The 5,812-nt window shown below is 37.5% G+C and overlaps 1 protein-coding gene and 1 long non-coding RNA gene across 5 annotated transcripts in view; one reads left to right on the forward strand and one right to left on the reverse strand.

Moving 5' to 3' along the window:
* LOC103391755 (uncharacterized) overlaps window positions 1–4,036 on the reverse strand; it is a 9,450-nt gene extending 5,414 nt beyond the window's left edge. The window contains exons 1-2 of the long non-coding RNA XR_522817.3: window positions 3,416–4,036; window positions 3,128–3,325 (exon numbers count right to left, since the gene is read on the reverse strand). This is a non-coding gene — a long non-coding RNA (uncharacterized LOC103391755). The remainder of the gene's footprint in view (window positions 1–3,127; window positions 3,326–3,415) is intronic.
* Window positions 1–5,812, forward strand: part of phf11 (PHD finger protein 11) — a 959,893-nt gene that overhangs the window by 11,395 nt on the left and 942,686 nt on the right. The gene's annotated exons all lie outside the window — the stretch shown is intronic.

The following is a 5,812-nucleotide window of genomic DNA, read 5'->3' on the forward strand; positions in this document are numbered from 1 at the left end:
TTTATCTGAATATTTCAAAATATCACCAAAAACATGCCTTACTATAGCCTTACTATCACGAAAAATGCAAAATAATAAAAAGTCCCAGAAATGCCACATAATGCAAGTTAATGCACCAAAACGTGCTGCAAAGTGAATAATTAATGCCAAAAACTTCCAAAAATATTTTATCTGAATATCTGAAAATATCACCAAAAACATGCCTTACCATAGCCTTACTATCACGAAAAATGTAAAGTCCCAGAAATGCCACAAAATGCAAGTTAATGCACCAAAACGTGCTGCATAGTGAATAATTTGTGCTAAAAACTCAAATAAGTTCTTTATATGAATATTTCAAAAATATCACCAAAAACATGCCTTACTATAGCCTTACTATCACGAAAAATGCAAAAATGTAAAAAGTCCCAAAAATGCCACGAAATGCAAGTTAATGCACCAAAACGTGCTGCAAAGTAAATAAATTGTGCTAAAAACTCAAATAAATATTTTATCTGAATATTTGAAAATATCACCAAAAACATGCCTTACTATAGCCTTACTATCACGAAAAATGCAAAAATGTAAAAAGTCCCAAAAATGCCACGAAATGCAAGTTAATGCACCAAAACGTGCTGCAAAGTGAATAATTTGTGCTAAAAACTCAAATAAGTTCTTTATCTGAATATTTCAAAATATCACCAAAAATATGCCTTACTATAGCCTTACTATCACGAAAAATGCAAAAAAGTAAAACATCCCAGAAATGCTTTAAAATGCAAGTTTATGTCCTAAAACATGCTGCAAAGTGAATAATTTGTGCTAAAAACTCCAAGAAATATTTTATCTGAATATTTGAAAATATCACCAAAAACATGCCTTACTATAGCCTTACTATCACAAAAAATGTAAAAAGTCCAGGAAATGCCACAAAATGCAAGTTAATGCACCAAAACGTGCTGCAAAGTAAATAAATTGTGCTAAAAACTCAAATAAGTTCTTTATCTGAATATTTCAAACTATCACCAAAAACATGCCTTACTATATCCTTACTATCACGAAAAATGTAAAAAGTCCATGAAATGCATCAAAATGCAAGTTTATGCCACAAAACATGCTGCCAAGTGAATAATTTGTGCTCAAAACTACCAAAAATATTTTATCTGAATATTTGAAAATATCACCAAAAACATGCCTTACCATAGCCTTACTATCACGAAAAATGTAAAAAGTCCCAGAAATGCATCAAAATGCAAGTTAATGCACCAAAACGTGCTGCAAAGTAAATAAATTGTGCTAAAAACTCAAATAAGTTCTTTATCTGAATATTTCAAACTATCACCAAAAACATGCCTTACTATCACGAAAAATGTAAAAAGTCCCAGAAATGCCACAAAATGCAAGTTAATGCACCAAAACGTGCTGCAAAGTGAATAATTTGTGCTAAAAACTCAAATAAGTTCTTTATCTGAATATTTCAAACTATCACCAAAAACATGCCTTACTATAGCCTTACTATCACTAAAAATGCAAAAAAGTAAAACATCCCCGAAATGCCTTAAAATGCAAAATGTCCTAAAACATGCTGCAGAGTGAACAATTTGTGCTCAAAACTACCAAAAATATTTTATCTGAATATTTGAAAATATCACCAAAAACATGCCTTACTATCACGAAAAATGCAAAATAATAAAAAGTCCCAGAAATGCCTCAAAATGCAAGTTAATGCACCAAGACGTCCTGCAAAGTGAATAAATTGTGCTAAAAACTCCAAGAAATATTTTATCTGAATATTTGAAAATATCACCAAAAACATGCCTTACTATCACGAAAAATGTAAAAAGTCCATGAAATGCATCAAAATGCAAGTTAATGCACCAAAACATGCTGCAAAGTGAATAATTTGTGCTAAAAACTCAAATAAGTTCTTTATCTGAATATTTCAAACTATCACCAAAAACATGCCTTACTATAGCCTTACTATCACTAAAAATGCAAAAAAGTAAAACATCCCAGAAAAGCTATAAAATTCAAGTTTATGTCCCACAACATGCTGCCAAGTGAATAATTTGTGCTCAAAACTACCAAAAATATTTTATCTGAATATTTGAAAATATCACCAAAAACATGCCTTACTATAGCCTTACTATCCCGAAAAATGCAAAAAAGTAAAACATCCCAGAAAAGCTATAAAATTCAAGTTTATGTCCCACAACATGCTGCCAAGTGAATAATTTGTGCTCAAAACTACCAAAAATATTTTATCTGAATATTTCAAACTATCACCAAAAACATGCCTTACTATATCCTTACTATCACGAAAAATGTAAAAAGTCCAGGAAATGCCACAAAATGCAAGTTAATGCACCAAGACGTCCTGCAAAGTGAATAAATTGTGCTAAAAACTCAAATAAGTTCTTTATCTGAATATTTCAAACTATCACCAAAAACATGCCTTACTATATCCTTACTATCACGAAAAATGCAAAAAAGTAAAACATCCCCGAAATGCCTTAAAATGCAAAATGTCCTAAAACATGCTGCAAAGTGAATAATTTGTGCTAAAAACTCAAATAAGTTCTTTATCTGAATATTTCAAACTATCACCAAAAACATGCCTTACTATCACGAAAAATGCAAAAAGTAAAACATCCCAGAAATGCTTTAAAATGCAAGTTTATGTCCTAAAACATGCTGCCAGGTGAATATTTTGTGTTTAAAGTCCAAAAAGTATTTTTTATGAATATTTAAAAAAGCACCCAAAACATACCTTACTATAGCCTTACTATCACGAAAAATGCAAAATAATAAAAAGTCCCAGAAATGCCTTAAAATGCAAAATGTCCTAAAACATGCTGCAAAGTGAATAATTTGTGCCAAAAACTCATAAATATTTTATCTTAATATTTCAAAATATCACCAAAAATATGCCTTACTATAGCCTTGCTATCACAAAAAATGTAAAAAGTCCAGGAAATGCCACAAAATGCAAGTTAATGCACCAAAACATGCTGCAAAGTGAACAATTTGTGCTCAAAACTACCAAAAATATTTTATCTGAACATGTCATTTTAGCTAAGTCTAAACTTATCTGTAAACAGATCAGATTTGATCAAGGATCAATATTTCAGTATGCCAATATTCTTACCTGATGGAGTATCTGATGTACGTAGCCTTTGACATCAGCATCAGGATTAGACGGTGGCTGGGCCAGTTTGTTGTGGACAATGGCCATGTAGTCTGGCACCTTGTACTTGGGTTTCTCCAGTCCATCTTGCTGGTGAACTCCTTACTGACCTGGTAAAGAGCTTCTGTGGACCAGTCTCCAAACCAGTTCAGCACACACCTGGAACAGAGCACATGTGTTTTTGTTTAGCACTGAAGCTCAATAGTTTTTAGCGTTACTCTGCTGCTGTGAGGGTAAATGTCACTGTACCTGTTGAAGAGGGCAGGAGAGGTGGCAGCTCTGTCCTTCAGGTCCTCAGATGGTGAAAACCACATGGAGGTTTCTGATGACCTGACTTGTGAATCACTTGTACAGCTCTTCATGCGTGTCCTTTTTATTTTGTTGCAGTTTTTCGCAATAGTAAGACTGTAGTGTGAATAATTTGTGCTAAGAACTCCAAAAAAAACCCATATCTAGTCATACTATCACTTAAAATACCTCAAAGTGCAAGTTAATGCTCCAAAACATGCTGCCATCGCCGCAGTACAATATTTTGTGGCCCGCATCTTAATATGAAGGTATAATATTAGTGTGGCCCGCGGAGAAAGTGGACCTCCGAAGAGCCAATCAGCAAGCTCCCGCGCGCCGTCCCTTGTCGAGGCTAGGCTAAGCTAAGCTAAGCTACACCAACTTCGTGCACTTCACGCTTGCAACAACAGCACGGCGTGTAATGAACAGTCAGACAGCAGTCGCCTTTGCGCTTGCCATTTATCGTACTTTCTACCAAAAAAGTCATGATCAAGCGCAAAAAGAACAGCGACTGTTACCGGGTTGTTTATCGTGTACGCTGGGGCCTCTCGCTCTGGCTCGCGAGCGCTCTCCCGGTTAATGGACGCTCCGTCACAAAGCGGAAATGACGCCAGGGGCAGCTCGTCAGCGCTGCCTGTGACAACGTGGGAGCATTCTCCACAAAACTTGTGTTATGGAAAGCCCAGCTTTTTCAGACAAACTTTTGCCAATTCCCATCATGCAAGACACTTGTGGATGCAGGCACACCATTCAGTGGTGAGAAATATGTTGATGATATTTTGAAGCTACAGAAGGAATTTGATCACAGATTTGAAGACTTCAAGACGCACAGAGACACTTTTCAAATTTTTACAGACCCCTTTACCTTTGATGTGCAAAATGCCCCTCCTGTGCTTCAAATGGAGCTCATTGACCTGCAATGCAACTCTGACCTCAAAGCCAAGTTCAGGGAGATGAGTGGAAAAGCAGACAAGCATGGGCAATTTTTGAGAGAATTGCCCCCCCAACTTCCCTGAGCTTTCCCCGATTGTCAAGCGGACCATGTGCCTTTTTGGCAGCACATAAAAAACATAGAAAAGTTCTTCTCCACCTTGAACTTCAATAAGTCCAAGTACAGGTCCAGACTTACTGATGATCATCTTCAAGCCATACTGAGGGTCTCAACTGCTTCCTCTCTCAAGCCAAATGTGGTTCAGATAGGTGAAAAGAAGCGCTGTCAAGTCTCTGGCAGCAAGAGGAGCCATGTTCAGAAGAACCGTTCATGATTTTCACTCAATGTTCCATTCATGTTCAAAACACTTCATGTTCAGAAGAAATCATTAAAACTGTTAACTGTTAACATTTGAGGACTTTTTTTTAAACTTTATTGTGGAATCCCTTATGCGGCCCACCCTCACCCAGACTCTGCCTCCAGAGGCCCCCAGGGAAATTGAGTTTGAGACCCCTGCTCTAAAGACTCGTATTTCGCACAGCTCATATTTCGAGGTACCACCGTGGCACCACTTGGTGCCACCCATTGGGCATCCTGCTGTTAACACAACAATTGCCCCAGTGTGTACATGCAGAAGGACCTTGGTTCGGGCCACATAGGAACCACATACTTAGCAGTGCTTCCTGTGTGGCAGCCTGCGTGGGTTGCAAAGACTCACACTGTGAAATTCCCTTTGGTGGAACCAATGACGGACCTTGGTTTTTTTTGCAACTCAGCCAGTTTCAACAACATGCGGCCAACTAATTCAGTCCATGTGGTGCCACATGGACATGTTAATTGGACACCTAGCGCACCTTTAAGATTTATAACAGATATGCTGTTCCTGTCAACAGATTTGTATTAAATGAAGAGGGGATAAGTCAAAGTTTGGAGGGGAAAATTAAAGATTAACCTGGTCAATAAAGCAGCATCAGCATGTGGACAGAGGAGAATGGAAAAAGAGATTGATGAGGTCACATGGCTGCGTCACCGAAGTCTACACAGTGAGTCATCCCTCCTAGATAAGAAGGTGACTTTCATGAATGGCAGCTGGTGACTCTAAGCTATCGGCGAGGTGGGGAGAGGGGCTTCCTGTCTGAACGGAAAATGACAAGACAGAAGAGGGGGATGAGCAAAAGTAAGAGTGCGTGAGGGGTAAAAAAATAAATAAATTAAATTAAAAACACACAAGCCTTTTTTGATTTTTTCTTTTTCATAAGCACCGAACACTTCCTTCTTTTTTATGTCGGGTAATAAACGTTGACTGCGCAGAGCGTGTGGCGATGTAAACGTGCAGCACTTTGATGTGCTCCTAAAAACACAGCGCTCACAAAAGCGGTGAAAGTGAAGGCTGTTATTAGCCAATAAAAGGGAAAACCTCTGACTGA

The sequence above is a fragment of the Cynoglossus semilaevis genome, chromosome 16, assembly GCF_000523025.1.
Source record: "Cynoglossus semilaevis isolate Cse_v1.0 chromosome 16, Cse_v1.0, whole genome shotgun sequence".
Lineage (NCBI taxonomy): Eukaryota > Metazoa > Chordata > Actinopteri > Pleuronectiformes > Cynoglossidae > Cynoglossus > Cynoglossus semilaevis.